Here is an 18,802-nt window from a genome sequence, read left to right as displayed (position 1 = left end):
TGGCGGGCTGCAGGTCCCGAGCCCTGCCCTGCGGGAAGGCGGCTAAGGCCCGGTGAGAAATCGAGCGCAGCGCCAGTGGGCTGGCACTGCTGGGGGACCCAGTACACCCTCCGCAGCCGCTGGCCCGGGTGCTAAGCCCCTCATTGCCCGGGGCCGGGAGGGCCCGCCCGCCGCTCCGAGGGCGGGGCCCGCCAAGCCCACGCCCACCCGGAACTCCAGCTGGCCCGCAAGCGCCGCGCGCAGCCCCGGTTCCCGCTTGCGCCTCTCCCTCCACACCTCCCTGCAAGCTGAGGGAGTGGGCTCTGGCCTTGGCCAGCCCAGAAAGGGGCTCCCACAGTGCAGCCGTGGGCTGAAGGGCTCCTCAAGTGCCGCCAAAGTGGGAGCCCAGGCAGAGGAGTCGCGGAGAGCGAGCGCGGGCTGTGAGGACTGCCGGCACGCTGTCACCTCTCAATAACGCCCATCCCAACGTTTCCTGAGGAATAATTTTGGTCGTGTTCCTGCTACTCAGCTTTTCGTGGTTCCTACTCATTTTCAGAGTCTAACATTCCAGCTTTTCCGGAAATTCTGTGAGTATACAATAAACTTTGACAATTCCTTTTGGATTTAACTCATCTGAAGTTAGTTTTGGTTATACTCAGTGAAAAATTTTGGTAGTAGTTACATGGCTCGAATAAAGAAAATAGACTTTGCTTTCTGGGTCTGGGAATAACCAGTGAACATCTTTCTGAGCATCAGTTTCTCATGCATAAAATTTAGGAAAGAAAACCTGAGGGAGGTTAGCTGAATCACTTCTCTGCTTTGCAGAGTCAGATTCTATAAGAAAATGTTAGAACATGGAAAACTTTGCCCTTTTCTCTTCTCCTCAAGCCCCCAAAATATTTGTCTTCTGATAAAATGTAAGGAGAAAGAGGCAATAAAAGCAGAAAATGAAAAAAAAAAAGGCCAAACAAATCTTTATTTTGTTTTGATAGAAGCCCATGAAATATAGCAAGTTGGTTTCAGTTTTCTGAAGCTTTGCACAATCAATTAGTTAATCTTAATCACTGCCTATGGAATTCAAACATGCACAATTCCAAATTTTTACACATTCTCATTCATTAAAATAAAGGCAGAAGCCAGGCGTAGGTAGAGTGATATTTTTATGAAGCACAAGCCTTGTAATTTTCCAACATCTGTGGGGAGTTAAAAAACAATCGCTACGATCACTTCAGTTGCTCTGAAGCTGGTAATATGTGAGTCATGTTTAGGTGCTTTCTGGGCCCTACAAAATCATCAGATAGATTTTCAAATGTGTTTGCAGTAACAGCCTCACCTCTTTTTTTCTGGGCATGGAAAAACCATGTAAAATAGATCTCAAAGAAGCCAGCATTGTAAGCAACAGGCACATAGTTTATTTTTAGAGACTGGATTACCATTAGCACATATTTGGACACTTTTTAGTCTGACTCAAATATACAAAAAACACTTTACTAATCATTTATAGAGCAAGTTCGCTGTCTCCACCCTACCCAGAATATAAAATATAAAGATTCTAATAATAGGGGTACACTTAATAAATGTATTGATGGGTGTTTCTCTTTCAACACGATTAATTTGCCCTAAGCAGTGTCTAGTTAATGAGGTCTTAAATTGTCAGAATAAATAGGTGTGCTCTGCTCTAACTTCAACACGAGGCCATGGCAGACATGGCTCTTTTCAGCTACCTAAGTTTACTTTCAACCATTTTCCTACCCATGCAGTGTCCCTTTACTGAGAATTGGTTGTGGACTCAGCTGTCTGTTTCCTCCCGAAGAGGCCAGCTATCTTGCTGCACTAATGATTCCTCCTTTGTTGGAAGCTGACTCTATACTAATAAAGAACTGCTGGCAAACAACTGTAATTAAGAAATTTAAGCTTGAGAGAATTAGGATGAGGCAGTGTAATTCCTCGTTATCTTTGAGCATTTTTGGAAGGCATGAGGTACTTTTTGTTTCTGGTTAAAACCGAAGGAAACATTGAATAAATTCCAGCCTTCCACATAATAAAAAAAGGTGTATATTTGGACAGGCTTTATTCTTAGTAGTTACTTCATTTAGATCCTTACTTTTAAAATGTTTCTAATAGGGAAAAAATACTTTCATTCAACTTTTCAAACTAAGAAGTAGGATGGCTGTGTCCCTGAAAGATGGTACATTTATTTAAACTAAAGTTTTACATACATTTAAGTTATACATGACTTGTATCTTATTATTTTCTGAAGGTGGATTAGGATAAAAAGAAAAGAGGTAAAAGAAAAGAACATTAAGACAAGAGTTTAAAAAAAAATCTCAGGAGTCTAGTAGGAAGCATGATTCATCCATAAAAAACCATGAGGCAAACAAGTCTTTCAGGAGGGAGCTGTGAGTTGCCTTGAGGCTTATCCACTAGCCACACAGAGGCTGGAGCTGTAACTTTTGTTTTAATGAGGGTTTCTTGGTCAGGCTTAGGTTGACATCCAAAAAATACATCGGGGAAATCTTGGCAAATAGAAATTCCAGTAGGACTTTTGTTTATGGTCTCTCTTTACTTCTAGTATGTGAATTCCTCGAGGGTAGGGTGTTATTCACTACTAGATCCCTAGCACCTGAAAAGTACCTGGTACCTGAAAAGGACTGAAAAGGGCAATTATAGGAAGGGAGGGAGAGAGGGAAGGAGAAAGGGAAGGAGGGAAGAGAGAAGGAACGGTGTTCCATTGAGACCCCCTGGGGGAAGAAAATCTGGGTTGTGTGGCTTTCAGTAGTTCAATGAGCACATAGCTGTCTTTAAACCTCCACCTGTGGTGTGTACAGATTCATAACACCCCAACGGCGCATGGTTATGAGATCACCGAAGCCACATCCTCTAGGTTGACAAAGTTTATCCCAACATGCTCACTCTCTCCAAAGCTCTCTCTGACTTTTAATTTACCTGCCATTACTTAATTTCTCCTTCTTGGATTGCTTCGATATTTGTGCATCTCTCATTATGCTGCACTTTGACTTGTATTTGGCTGCTGGTTCTCAGCTGAGGTCCTACCTTTATTCCTGAAATTTACCACAGGGCCTGCAACTGGCCTTTAAGCACCAAGTCTGCACAAAATCTGTGACTACCTAGGTGTTTCAGGTTGGGCAGCAAACATTTATTCTCAAGTATTCCCCGAGTCTGGTCACTGCTTGACCTTGCCGAGTCCCGTGTTCACAATGTTGTCGAAACCTGTGGGTGAGATTGAGTCTTTAGAGGAAAGAACTAAAGAATTCACCCATGAGGAGCTAGCAACAGCAGAGACTGACTGAAGGGGAAGAGAGTGGAAAGAAAGGATTCGTGGAATCTGGGAGCACAGAAAAGGGAATGGGAGTGAAAAAGCTCTATATACTTTAAAGTCTGACCCTGGATTTGTCCTGTTGCGAGTGCTGACTGTACCAGCCTGTAATACATTTAGAGAGATGCACAACTGTGCAAACAAAGCAAATTGCAAACCAGTTTTAGTAATTTCTCAATGAAGGGATTACCCTGTAATTCTCTGTGAACCTCCTATTTTGCAAGCCCAAAGGGAAAATAGTTTTTTCTAGACACATCTATTACGCTTGTCCCACCCTCAGCTAGCAATAAGGGATGCTGCCCTTGCCTTCAAGTTCCTGCTGAGCACCACAACCATGCTCAATATCCTCATCCGTAAAATATGGTCAAAAGAGTGTCTGCCTCACACATTGTAATTGGGATTAAATGAATCAGGTCTAGAGTGTTTAGGAGATTGTCTGGTACATAGTAAGCATCTACGACGTGTTAGCAATGATATTGACAGTAATGATAAGAGATGACATGATGGTGATTATGATGGTATTAACACATCATTGGCTGTGACTGATTGGACAAGTAACGCTTTTATCCAAAGGCTACCAATCCAGAAGCTGCATGTTGTCTTACAGTTCCTCTGGCTGGTTGCAAAAGATGAGCTAGGCCAGAGTCCTCTCAAAAAACCAACCGTCGCCAAAAAAGTCATAGGCTGGGATGGACATTGTGTGGCATTGTGAAGGTTAAAATTGGGAGGCAAAAAAGTATTTAAAAGAAGAGTGAGTAAAAAAGAAGAGACATTGTAAAAAAAAAAAAATCACTAAGAAACAGAGACACTTAGTAAGAGAGCCCAGAGTACCCAGCCAGCCCCTGCCTATCTTTTAATTCTGCTAGTCTCACTACCAGTTTCTTAAAGGTCTCCTAGATTCCAACCGTAACACTCAACTTTTAGTTTTAAATTCATCTGGGCTTGAGTATTCTTTGTCTCTTGAGCCTAAAGAATCCTGACTAGATTAAAAAATACTTTTTATAGCACAATTAATCATACTACAAAAATGAATCAGATATCATCTGGCTGCAAGACTTCCTTTCAACTATGGTTTACAAATTTTAAAGCATAGCAATTATTATAAACACTGATGAACAGATTTAGCTCTGTATGAACATTGGAATTTCCATGGATAGGCATCCTATGCAACTTTATTCTCTAGGCCATTATAAAGAGATTCTTAAATGTCAGTGATAAGAGCCAGTAACTGAAGTAGCAGAGGAAAGTGTCAGGGAGTGCAAACTCAAATGTCTATCGGGAAAATTCATGCATATACTGGGTGTAATACAATAGAGTGTGGTAGGAATTTTGCCGAAATAAAGAGGTCTGCCATCCTGCACTCCTCCCCAAGACAGACATTTCTCTTAAGATCAGTTTTCTCTTGATGGGTGGAAATATGTTCCCAGTTAAAAAAGCCAAAAATGTGACTTTTAAAATTGAAAATCTTTTGATTTTTAAATGTTAAAAACTAATTTAATTTTTTCTAATAAAATATCTGACCCCCCAAAAAATGTATCTACAGAACAAACTTTATTTGAGGCTGCCAGTTTCTGCCCTCTGATATAATAGCATGGGAAATAGTCTATGGTAAAGAACCAGATGGTACACAACTTATCATATTTCCTAAATCCACATTCTACTCTGGTTATACTGTAAAAAGACAAGAGAGAGGAGACTTTAAGACTTTTTGTTAGAGGGAAATAAAAATTGCATATCAACCTTCGCCCAAAAGATTCAAAAAAGTCTTAACATTATGATCACAAAATTGTGGATCCTGGTGATTAATAATGCATACATATATTGGGATAAAGTCACGTGGAGTCCTCCAGGACACCTGTATGTCATTTTGCAGTTGTCCTCCCCATCATTTACATTTCATCAACAATATCTAGGAAATCATAATATGTAGGTAATTTTCAAAACTTAAAAAAAAATTTCTGAAAGATTAGGATTAAACCCTTGGCTTTGGAGTTGTATTTAAGCATACTCTTTGATGATGGAAAGAAAGTAGTTTAAGTGATGTACATGTATATTTTAGTAGCCCTAGAATAATGTGTTCTAGGTGTTATTTTAAAAAAAAATTCATGGCTAACCAAATTAATTGAAATAGGATTGACTAGATTTGGTTTGGTTTTGATGAAGCACAAAATGTTCTTTAAAGAGAAACTTCACCAGATACAGGGCACAGCTTTCAAATCATAATCCAGTGACAGTCTTCTTTGTATCTACTGTAATTGTCCTCATTTATTTTCAAAGGACTACTTAGACACCTCTGTGAAATGTCAATCTATTATATTCCATCTTTTGCTCTAAGTTCTTCAAATCTAAAGCAAAGTGTTTTTAATGGAGAGATTACCTTCCTTCCATATCCTCTCACTCAAAACTTGTCCATCTAATAAATGCCAGAGACAAAAAGGTGAGAGATTCAGTTACTGCTAGTTAAGAACTCTGGATTTAGTATGAAAAAGTGCTTACTTCTTCTAGTGTTAGCCCCACCATCTAAAAAACTTAGAAGTCGACCGGGCGTGGTGGCTCATGCCTGTAATCCTAGCACTTCGGGAGGCCGAGGTGGGCAGATCCCCTGAGGTCAGGAGTTCAAGACCAGCCTGGACAACATGGTGAAACCCCATCTCTAATAAAAATACAAAAATTAGCCAGGTGTGGTGGCACACACCTGTAGTCCCAGCTATCAGGAGGCTGAGGCAGGAGAATTGCTTGAACCTGAGAGGTGGCGGTTGCAGTGAGCCGAGATCATGCCACTGCCCTCCAGCCTGGGTGACAGAGCAAGACTCCGTCTCAAAAAAAAGCTTAGAAGTCATCACTCCTATCCTTAAATAACAAAAAGCTGAAGAAACTAAGAATCAACAACTATTCTTAGACCTATCAAAGAACTAAGGTTTCAGAGCAACCTGCCACTGAAATCTGGACAGGCAGTGATAGGCAAAATAATGGCTGAAGAGAAATCCAAGTCGTAATCCTTGGATTCTATGAATATGCTATATGACAAAGAAAAGAGGAATTAAAGTAGTAGATGGAATTATGGTTGCTAATCAACTGATATTTTAAACAGGGAGATTATCCTGCAATATTAGTTGGACCCAATATAATTATAAGGGTCTTCAAATTTGGAAGGGGTAGCAGAAGAGAACTATTGTGATACCAGTTTGAAAAGTGCTTGGCCTTATATTAATGCATGGAAAACGCAAGAAAATGAATTCTCCCCTAGAGCATCCAGAAGGAACATAGCCCTGCTGACTAATTGATTTTAGCTTGATGTAAATGATTTCAGACTTCTGACTTCTAGAATTTTAAGATAATATATTTGTGTTGTTTTAAGACACCAAGTTTGTAGTAATTTGCTATAGTGGTCAGTAGAAAAATAATACATACGTGAATCCAGACAGTCACAGTGGAGCAACTTATCTGGAGCAGAAGCCATTAGCACCATAAGCTGGCAGAAAAACTAAAATATTTATTTTAACAAATTCCTAGAGGTTGAGTATGGATTATCTGAGAGCAAAAAACTCCTAGAGGTCCCAATCTTAGAGAGGCTTCAACAATTTTATGGGTTTTTACCTCTGGGAACCCCTCCAGGTTCTCATGGTAAATATTCATGAAAGTTTCCCTTGTGGCACTAGCAGGGGAAAGAAAAACTAGTCAATGTAAAATATACCCACAGCCTCCTCCATAATGGACTACGCTGCGGAGAAAAGGACTTTACCTGAGCCTTATCCAAGCTGGAAAAAAGCATTCCTCCCACTTTAGTTCCCTCTAGTGTTTCTGCCTCAACTAAGAGGGTACAAAAACTATACAACTGGAGAAATGCTTATGAAAGTCACAGCCCACAGACACAGGCTGACTAAAAGAGTGCGTTTTCATCCTAAGTATATAGAAGGCATCCTCTCACTGACACTTTACCACCATACCAGCAGGACTGCAATATAGTAACACTGGATTACATCGGAAAGAGCTGCAAGATGCAGACTCTCTGTGAGGAGGAGTACTTAGGGAATCCTAAAGTCAAGAAAGAAGACAAAAGCAAGGAGACTAGAAGAACATGAAGCCTCTGGCACCCACAGCTACAGCTGAGATTAAACACAGCCTAGATTCCAGCCAGATTAATGTAAATCCTGACAGTAAAGGACAATTTATCTCAGTTATAATTACCCAATGCAACATGTTTGGCTTTCAGCAAAATAATTACCCAATGCAACATGTTTGGCTTTCAGCAAAAACTACAAGATGTACAAAAAGGCAAAACATGTGTGTACGCATGTGCGTGCACATACACACTCACACATACACAGTCTGAAGAGACAAAGCAATCATAAGACCCAGACTCAAATGTAACACAGGTGTTCGAATTTCAGACAGAAAATTTAAAATACCTATGATAAATATGTTAAGGGTTCTATATTTGTTAGCTAGGGCTGCCATAACATAGTACCATAGGCTGGGTAGTTTAAACAAGGGAATTTTATTTCGCTCTGGAGGTTAGAAGTCCAGGCTCAAGGTACCTTCAGGTTTTTCTTCTTCTTAGGCTTGTCGCCATGACTCGCAGATGGCCACCTTCTTGCTGTGTCCTCACGTGATTTTTTCCTCTGTCTGTGTGCATCCTTAGTATCTCTGTGTGTTTGAATTTCCTCTTCTTATAAGGACACCAATCAGAAGGAAAGAGATAAAACTGTCTATATTCACAAATGATATAATTTTCTATTTTAAAATACCAATGAAATGACAATAAATTCCTGTAATTGATAAGTGTATATAAAAGGGTCACAGGATAGAAGGTTGAAAGTCAATTCATTTCTTATATACCAGCAATAAACAACTAAACATTAAAATTAGAAAAAGAATCCATACCATTTACAGTAGCTCAACTACACAGATATAAATCTAATATAATATGTATAGAAAATGTGTGTAGGAAATGACAAAATATCAACAAATAAAATAAAGAAGACAAATACATGGAGAAAGATGTGTTATATGTATATACAAAACACATATATATTTTCTTACTCTACAATCAGCAATCACATTCCTAGGTATTTACCCAACTTGTTTGAACAAACTTATGTGTGCTCAAAAATGTGCGCATAGTTGTCTATGAAAGAGAAACTCGTTACTCTATGTTTTTTTCTACACATTAGAAAAATTTGAACCATCTACAGTAGTCCCCACTTATTCCTTGTTTCACTTTTTGTTGTTTCAGTTACTCATGGTCAACTGTGGTCCAAAAATATGAGCTATTTTATTATATTTTACATGTAACTCTATGTGAACAATTGGAGGAACTACTGGTTTAGGCCAGTGGTTCTTAAAAAGTGGTCCCAGAACCAGTAGCATCGTCATCTGAGAACCTGCTAGAACATCAAGTCATTGGAACTCACCCAGAGCTACTGAATCAGAAACTCTGGGTATAGGCCCAGAAACGTGTGTTGACAAGACTTCCAGGGGACTCTGATCAGCGAACATGTGAACAGTAGGAGGTTTCAGCAAAAGGAAAGCTCAGGATAGAAACCTTGCACCAACATGGGCTGTCTTTTGGTGTGAACATATATAGACATGTTTTTGTGCTTCCCTGGGGGTGCTGAAGAAGGCTGATGAGAGCCAAGAACCAGCAGGCCTGGAATGGCCCACAATGGTGAGGAATAAATGTGCCAAGAGCAGAAACTGCAAGTAATCTCTTAAACTACGGGCTGGTGGAGGAGAGTATGACTGAGACTCAAGGTGTATTAGTTTGTTCTCACACTGCTAATAAAGACATACCTTAGACTGGGTAATTTATAAAGGAAAGAGCTTCAATGGACTGACAGTTCAGCATAGCTGGGGAGCCTCACAATCATGGTGGAAGGCAAAGGAGAAGCAAAGGCATGCCTTACATAGCAGCAGGTAAAAGAGCTTATGCAGGGGATCTCCCATTTATAAAACCATCAGATTTCGTGAGACTTATTCATTACCACAAGAACAATATGGGTGAAACTGCCCTCATGATTCAATTATCTCCATCTGGCCCCACCTTTGACACGTGGAGTTTATTGCAAGTCAAGGTGAGATTTGGGTGGAGACACAGCCAAACCATATCACAAGGGGTTGGCAGCATCCGAAAGCGACAAGGAGGGGCCAAGGCAGCAACACGGTGGGCCACCCACCCAGTCTAGCAAAGAGCCAGCAGGCAGGGCTGGCCCAGCAAGCTTTCTGCTCTACTCAGGTGTTCTCCTGTGAGGTAGAAAGGGAAGCAGAGAAACAGCACTTACAAAGATGTTGAAGCTTACATTCTCTGAATATTTATATAATTTTCAGCTGCTTAATTTAGAAGAAGAAGTAACTGTCATACTATCTTCCTACGCAAACCCTGACCAGCTGAGAGTTCATGTATAAGGTACGGTTACATTTTTAAAAAAGAAGAGAAACAATTTTACAAATCTGTATTAGTGCATATATTTCAACACAACAACATAAATCTACCTGACCCATTTCATTATTTGCTTATTTAGAAACTATTTCAGAATAAAAGATTATTATTTCAGATTCCCTTGTCAGATAGCCTGGAAAATGTGAAGACTGCTTAGGGTTTTGAAACATTCACTTTGAAGTCGTCAGAAATGTTGCAGTGACAATTTTAAAACCACTTGAGGGCAGTAAAAGCACATTTCTTAACTGTACATTGCAGATGATTTAACCATAACCTCCAAAATTAAAGACTTGGCCAGAATACCTTATCTGCATTTCTAACTTTGTCTAGAGTTATGCCCCCACCCCCATCTGCCAGGTTTATATTCCTAGTTTCTCAAATGTAAGTAGAACAAGAACAAAAATTTAAAGCACACATTCTGTTTTTGGTTTCTTTCATCAGCAATATTTTTGCTGTGGCTTATAATTGATGTATTTCAGAGACATGGCTCAATTAAGTCACAAGTTCAACTTCTTTACCTCAAATGTATGTATATTTCAACATCAATTCATATATGTGAGCATGAATGTTTGTGTGTAGATATGTGTGTGTTTACCCAGAGAGATTTGAGTATATAAATAAAAATAGTCATTATCATTATAGTGAATAAGAAGAACTCTTTTGGGCACATTTATAAAGGTACTTTACTCTTTCCCATCACAGCCCTGCAAATCCACTATCTTGGCATCTTCTTCATCACCACCTTGAAAAAAATCTTGGGCAAGTCCCATAAATTCTCAGAAATTAAAAGAAGAAAGGTTTTCTAGTTACCTTTCCCCCCTAAATTGTTTCATTTCAGTAATTAAATCACCTATCTCTGTGTAATACTTAAAATTGCTAACTTCACCTAAAGTTAAACTTCTTCCCTTTATTTTGTCTGCTTCCCACCAGAAGTCTGCAGTGGGGAGAAGTGGTGAGGTGGTCACACACATTCTGGTCCATGTCCCTACCAGGTTTCTACTCTTCTTCCCACAAGGCTGCCTCTGACTTGAGGGTTCAAGAGAAGAAGAGGAAAGAGGAAAAGAGCAGAAGGTGTTTTCTTTCACCAATACCTCTGCAATCTGACATTCATTTGGTGGGTTGGGGGCCACTGCGGCAGTAGTTCAAATCTGCCCATTTCTCTTGTGGTCATTTTTGAGGGCTTTTGTGAGCTGTGTGACTGCACAACCAGGTCAGGGCCAACTTCATGGGTGTGAGCCCTATGTAGAATCTCAGGACCACAGGCTTAGAGGGGTCCCAGGCTTGGTTTAATGCTCTGTTGTTGCCTCTGCATTTTTTAAATAATTTTTGATCAAGAGACCCTGCATTTTCATTTTTCATTGGGCCCCAGAAATTATACAGCTGGTTTTGACTGAGCCCCTTCAACAGCAGCTTTACTGCAGGACAGTGCTTCTTTTTCAGCTGATAATTTATAATCTCCCTCTGCCTCTCGGGTCAGATTTTGCCCCTAGCAGGAACCCCCTTGGACAGGGTCCCATGAATAAAGATCACACACCAATGTCTGTGCTTAGGTTTTTTGCTCCAGAAGAGCAAGCACTTGTTGGGAGCATGGCTATTATAAAACTCTCTCTGCTAGAGTCAGAAGTCATCTCAGCCAACTCTCTCCAGTCACTTTCTTCTCAGACATGAATCAGGTAATTTGATTGTGTTCCTAAGCAACACCAGACCCATGTAGGCTCTCCACTTAGTCTTTGAAGTGGACTTTAGTCCTCTCACTGGGCTTGAGTGAGGTGGAGCATCATATCTTCCTCCTCCAGATAACTGTCAAAAACCAATTCTTTCCCTAACTCCCTGGCATCTTCAAACTTAACTCTTTTGTACCCATAAGGTGGGTGAGAAGCTAATGGTCAAAACGTCAATTATGGGCCCCTCCTATTTTAGGTCTGTACAGTGAGTTTAGCCTCACTTTGGAAGTTGCAAGTTCTTGCTCTCTTTGTTTTGTTCTCAGCCTTTAGGAAACTCTATAGAAACGGAGACAGAAAGAGTCTCAATATAATGCCCAACCACATCATTTATAGGGAAAACTTTTACTTGGCATTAGATATTTTGGAATTTAAATATTTATTTGAAGAACATTTTAAATATCCTCAATTCCCTTAAGACATTAATATCTTCATTAGTAGAAGAGATCAATTCAACAAATATTTTGAGCATCTCCTTTGTGCAGGAATCAGTAATAAGTTGAGCTAATATGCAAATTAGCAAGAGCCTCCACGTTCTTGAGGAGTTCACAGTTAGAAACTGAAAACACAAAGACAATTTTCTAAAGATGAGTAATAATAAAGTTGTGTACAAATGCAATAAGATCACAGGGAAGAGAGCAAATACAACTCTGGAAAAAAGAGAACATTTCACCAGAACTAAAATTAGATTTGGATTATAAAAAGATAAGAAGATGGTGGGCAGAATGTGGAGAATAATTTCGAAGCTAGAGGCGGTAATTTGTTCAAAGGCTATTGCGATAATCCAGGTAATATTATGAGGGCCTAAACTAAATCAGGGTCTCTTGGGGAAAAAGAAAAGAAACATAAGTAGGTGGTAGAAATGAGAGAAATTATTGGCTTATTAAATGAGGAAGAAAAAGGAGCTGAAAAATAATTCTAGGAAAAAACAATCTCAAAATACCATCTTGCAGAAGATGGAGTATTAAATATAAAAATAATAAGAGTATTAAAATGTATCATTTTTGTATATAAGTACATGTTAATTCATTTTAATTCAATTATGAAACAGTAGAAGTATGCTTTTTAAGATTGAGCATTTGTTTTATATAATATAGCCAATGTTGGATGTGGTAACTAGCCTGTTCTTTGCAAAATCTTATTGCTTAAGTTTCCAGGAACATCATGTAGACAGGTAAGTCGATTTTAGCAAAATCCAACAAAGAAACTACTTTATGTCCAAAACTGCAATATAGTTTGTGCAAAAGTAATTTAATTAAGTTAAAAAAATGTTTACTGTATGCTGTGTGAGTTGCTGGTGGGAAAGTAAATGATGCAACTACTTTGAATGACTTTGGGAAGTTTTCAGTAAAGAGAAACATACTTATCCTATTTCAGGAGAAATGAGAACACATCTGCTAAAAGATCAGAGTGTTTACTGAAGCTTTATTCACAATAACCAAAAACTAGATTGGATAATAAACCAGATCATGAGCAATGCATTGTTTTGTTAGCATACAATGTGTATTAGTCCGTTCTCACGTTGCTATAAAAAACTACCTGAGACTGGGTAATTTATGAAGAGAAGAGGTTTGATTGACTCACAGTTCCACAGGCTTAACAGGAAGCATGACTGGGAGGCCTCAGGAAACTTACAATCATGACAGAAGGCAAAGGGGAAGCAAGCACCTTCTTCCCATGGCAGCAAGACAGTGAGAGAGCAAGTGGAGAACTGCCACACACTTTAAAACCATCAGATCTCATGAGAACTCACTATCATGAGAACATCATGAGGGAAACCGCCCTCATGATCCAGTTACCTCACACCAGGTTCCTCCACCTGACACATGGGGATGACAATTAGAGATGAGATTTGGGTGGGGACACAGAGCCAAACAATACCACAATGGATCACTATATAACAACAAAAGTGAACAAACTTGTTACATGTAACAACATGGACACGAACATCATAGATATTATGTTGTGTGAATGACATTTAGGCACAAAAGAGTAAAGACTATATAACAGAACCTTCAATATGAGGTTCAAGAACAAGTAACACTAATAAATGATGTATTGATTTTCTATTGCTGTAGTAACAAATTAAATGTAGTGATTTTAAACAAAACAGTTTTATAGTCTCACAGTTTAAAGGGACTAGAAGTCTGGCAACAGCTTACCTGGGTCCTCTGCTTAGGATCTCACACGAGTGCAATCAATATATCAGCCAGGATATTTTCTCTTATTCAGGCTTGATTAGGACAGAATCCTCTTCCAAACTCATTCAGAGTGTTGGCAGAATTCATTTCCTTTGGTTGTAGAAATGAGGGCCCTGGCTTCTTGTTGGCTAGTGGCTAGTGGCCACCATCAGTTCTTAGATCCTGCTCACGTTTTTTTTTTTTTTTTTTTTCATGACGGAGTCTGGCTCTGTCACCCAGGCTGGAGTGCAGTGGCGCGATCTCAGCTCACTGCAACCTCCGCCTCCTGGGTCCAAGTGATTCTCCTGCCTCAGCCTCCCAAGTAGCTGGGATTACAGGCACGTGCCACCAGGCCCGGCTAATTTTTGTATTCTTAGTAGAGATGGGGTTTCATCATGTTGGCCAGGCTGGTCTCGAACTCTTGACCTCATGATCCACCCACCTCGGCCTCCCAAAGTGCTGGGATTACAGGCATGAACTACTGCACTCGGCCCCTGCTCACAGTTTTTAAGTGCTATCTGCATTTCCTTCCCAAGCTGGCTTTTTCACTTTGGCCACCTACTTCATCAAGCTAGTAAAGAAAGACTTTAGAATAAGCCTGCTATCAAGACAGTTTTATATAGCATATTGTACTGGAGAAGAAGTCTCCTCACCTTTGCCATATTAGGTTAAAAAGCAGTCACAGGTTGCTCCTATACTTCAGTAGAGGTTATTACACAAATTTGAATACAAGAAAGTGGCGATCATGGGTGGCCACCTTAGAATCTGCCTGAAACAGATGACGAGGAGAGAATAAGATTAAGAGTTCCCTCTTTTTAGGGGTTGTGTATAGAATTGGAAGGGACGTCAGGGAACTGGGATGGTAGAAGTAGTTCATCTTTCTCTGAGAAGTGGTTAGGGATTATATACATATTTAAAAAAATAATAGTACACATGTACACACTTTGCTATATGTAAAGTCGTACGTCATTAAAAATAATAAAAATTGACTATTTACTAGTAGTGCTTTTGGTACTATTAGAATTATAAGAGAAACTGTAATGATGATTGTTAATCATAATATACTACTAAAGATATATGGTATGTAGGTGGAGAGATAGATGGATAGATAATTGGTAGGCAGGTAGAGAGAGTGAGTAAGACAGAGAGAGAGAGAGAGAGAGAGCTCAATTTATCTGTCTACAAATTCTGATAGAACCTGAGTTCTGTGCTGTCACCACTTGTTTGAAATTTTCGCCTAGATGCCTCAAATTCCATGTAGCCTGTTGAACGTATTATGGAGCACCCAGGATTGCACTTCATCCTGTATTACCCCTGCTGGCTAATGGCTTCACCATCTACTCAACCATACAAGCTGGAACCAAGGAAAACTTCTTTACTTGCCTATTATCAGACTCTCTATCCACACACTTCCACTCCTTTTACCCATCCAAGGAGTCTCCAAGCTTTATTCATTGCAAAAACTAAGTATTTCTGGGCTCTGCTATCATCATTTGGCCAAGCAGGAAGCTCACAGTTGAACATATACTAAAGGGCAATCATAAAATAGAACAACAATGAAAAAATAAGAGTATGTTGTATAGAAAATGTACAGAGAGAATACTTCGGCATTTGTTTACAGGCAAATAAATCTGAGTGAAAAAGACAATAGATGATTATCTCTGAAACTAGGAAATGCAGTCTGTTTCATAGATCTAACCTATCTTAAAGTGGCTAGATGCAGATTAGCAAAATAATTTATCAATAACATGATTAAATAATCAGAGTGGGCTGGGTGCAGTGGCTCACGCCTGAAATCCCAGCACTTTGGGAGGCCGAGGCGGGAGGATCATGAGGTCAGGAGTTCAAGATCAGCCTGGCCAATATGGTGAAACCCTGTCTCTACTAAAAATACAAAAATTAGCCCGGCGTTGTGGCACGCACCTGTAGTCCTAGCTCCTCAGGAGGCTGAGGCAGGAGAATTGCTTGAACCCAGGAGCTGGAGGTCGCCATGAGCCGAGATTGTGCCACTGCACTCCAGCCTGAGTGACTGAGTGAGGTTCCATCTCAAAAAAAATTAATAATAATAATAGTCAGAGTGGGTGGCAAACTTCTTGGATTTTCTAGCAAAGTCTATCAAACTAGAACTTCCTGGGAATCTTCCTTCAAAACTATTCTGAAAGCTTACTCCCAATCCACCAGAACAGGAGCATTTATTTGAAATGAATTTTAGCAATATGAGCAGTCCGTAGGAGACATAATGGAGAGGTATATACTTGTTAATAAAACATCACGATTAACCAGTTTCTTGGATATTAATTTTTCCTCTTTATTGGTGATTTATTCTTAGTCCTAGATCCAAGTATCCCATTTGTAGAAATACTTTTGGCTCTTTATTTGACTAATACATACCTTCACCTTCATCCTCATCACCACTTTATAACAGGGGATACATAATTTCCCTTGGTTAATCCTGTGTTAGAGTCAGGATTTGACCTAAGTTTGACTTCAAATTTGGGACTCATATATTCCAACTAGTTATTACAGTGAGTCAGACCTTTCATAAAATAATCACTCCTTTCCTTTCCAGACTCATTTGTCATCATTAGTCTACATGTCTCACTCCTCCCCTCCAAATTGAAGTACTGAGATAATTCAGAATTTTCAAAAATTACCATGGATATTTATTCAGAATGAGCCAAACTGTTAGGTTTGAGGGCACAGTCCACATACTGCCATATATTCACAAGACTTCTGACACAGTTTTAAAGGAGCTAGAGTCCAACTAGAGTCCAACTACAGAGTTAGCGTGAAGAGTCCATACAAGACCACCCTCACTTCTGACACCAAATACAAGTTTTGGAGGTTCTCCAAGCCACTCTAAGTTTTGAAAAGTTACTAGAAGTTTTCACAAAACTCACTGAAAGCTATGATGTTAATGGTTTATTACAGGGAAAGGGGACAGATAAAAATCAAGCAAAGGAAGAGCTGCATAGGGCAGTGTCTGGAAGAATTCCAAACATCAAGTTTTTGTTTTACTCAAGATGCATATTTCATTATCAGTTTTTGATAGCATGCATGGAATACTGCCAACCAGGGAAGCTCACCAGAGCTCTGCTGCCCAGAGTTTTTATTGGGGCTTCATTCTGCAGGCATGCTTGTCAATTGCCTATGTAGTTGATCTCAGTCTCTGGGTTGACTGATACCATGAGCCCAAAGTCCCTATCCTAAATCACATGATTGGTCCTGATGTAGCCAGCTTCTGCTGTAAGACTATGGAAATCAACTTCTATCCTCAAGAAAAACACTCCTGTCAGCTACAACAGATTATCTCCCAAAAGCCAGACCTGTTTTAGGGCAAGGCCAAATTCTTTAGTGCACATTAATCCTGCTTGTTTGTTTTTGGACATAGAATATTATTCTCTTTGTATATCTGGGAAATATTGTTCCTTTGTGATTCAGTTCAAGTGACAGCTACATCATGAGGCATTCCCTGTAAAACCTTTCTACCTCTTTCCCATATACAGTTAAATCTCCCTTTTTCTCTGCTCTCTTTAGTGTCTTTTCAATACCTCTGCTATAGCTGGTATAGCACATTTTATAATAACTTTTACTTCTTCCCTCTCTATAATGTGATCCACTAGTAGTCAGGGACTTAACGAGTATTTATCTACTCATCACCAATGTCTGCAACCATTGCTTACACAGAACCAGTGCTCATGAATAGCATGCCAGGCAGCATGGAAACGTGAGATGGCACAAAGAGCTCTTGCTGCCACCATGATGTTGGGTGAATATCCAGATTCCTTCTACATGAGAAGCCAACTTTTTTCTCATGATGCATTTCTCATTGTTGTCCTGCATGCAGTGGGTTGATCCAGTGGGCTTCAACTCTTCTGCTTGGAGAATAAGGTCTTTAGAGGAGCATTCATGACATCTCGGTGTTATGACAGTATGTTTCTCACCTTTACTCAAAGTAGAGGATACACTGGAACTACTCTTAAGAAGAGGACAACATCTTCTTTCTCCTCTTCCTTGCTAATGGAGAAGAAAATGGGAACTCTTCTTGCCCTCATTTGGACCATTGAGTCATGAGTTTTACGTAAATTTTGGGAGTTTGTGGGTAGGGAGTCAGGGGAGTGGGGTTGCAGATCTTCTTCTGTGAAGCTTCCTGATTGACAAATGGTTTTTAAGAACTGCTTGATAGCTCCACTCCTCGTCTCTGGGTCTCTGGCTCCACCATATATGCAAGATGAAAACCCAGTTGATATACTTTCAGACCTGGGATTCCATTTTACCTATCAAGTATTTTATGCTTATTTGAAACTAAATTCTACAGGCTTTGTAACAGGGCATCTTTAATGTTTTTCTATATAATTGCTGTGATAAATCAACATAAAAGATGGTAGACAAACCCCTTATAGCTTCTCCTGCAACTTAGGAGAAGCAGCCTACAAACAGCCATGGAGGGGCATAAGGCTCTGGTAATTCCATTAAGAGTCAAAGAGGGAATCTAGTAGCAACACTCTTAGTGCCATTGGATGCCCTGACTTGAAAACCTATTGTATTTTCTGCCTCCTAGGAGAGTTCCCATATGATTAATAAACTTGTTAAGTCTCTTTGGCATGGACCTCCTATGGAATGATAGGAACTTTTGATCTCCACCAAGTTTATACTTGGTGGAGATTAATTGATAAAAATATTTCCAGATTGACTAAAAATAAAATAAAATTGCTTTGGTTGGAAAGAAAACAAGTGGAAAATTTCAGGTTGGAATTATCTGGGCATAGAAATTATAAACTGATTCATGACTTGGAGAAAGTTGTCCAGATTTTGTCTCTCTGATTCTAAACACAGGAAAGTCAATGCATACTGATTATAGAGTGTAATGGCTGAGTCATTCCCAGATACACTGATTTGCTGGATAATATTTTTCTCTGAGAAAATAGTCACATTTTGTGTGAACATTAGCTGCTGTATCCTACAATATGATTGATTCTGGCATGTTTCCTCCCTAGAGGAAATTATTATGCTTCATTCTCAGCACAATGGAGCAGTATTTCTGGCCAAGACCAACTGCTTCCATAACAATTGCCTTGGGCATGATGACACTATATCATATACCATTAATTGGTGATCATTTATTTCATGCTCTGAATAAGGTTCT

The 18,802-nt window shown here is 39.6% G+C and overlaps 1 long non-coding RNA gene across 2 annotated transcripts in view; it reads left to right on the top strand.

Annotated features, from left to right (window-relative positions):
• The first annotated feature begins 269 nt into the window (after nucleotides 1-269).
• The window catches only part of LOC134758108 (uncharacterized), a 189,739-nt gene continuing 171,206 nt past the window's right edge, over nucleotides 270-18,802 (top strand). For both annotated transcript variants that reach the window (XR_010132979.1, XR_010132980.1), the window contains exon 1: nucleotides 270-566. This is a non-coding gene — a long non-coding RNA (uncharacterized lncRNA). The remainder of the gene's footprint in view (nucleotides 567-18,802) is intronic.

The sequence above is a fragment of the Gorilla gorilla genome, chromosome 2, assembly GCF_029281585.2.
Source record: "Gorilla gorilla gorilla isolate KB3781 chromosome 2, NHGRI_mGorGor1-v2.1_pri, whole genome shotgun sequence".
NCBI classification, from domain to species: domain Eukaryota; kingdom Metazoa; phylum Chordata; class Mammalia; order Primates; family Hominidae; genus Gorilla; species Gorilla gorilla.
The sequence above is the reverse complement of the archived record's forward strand: the minus strand, read 5'-3'. Positions and strand labels throughout refer to the sequence as shown.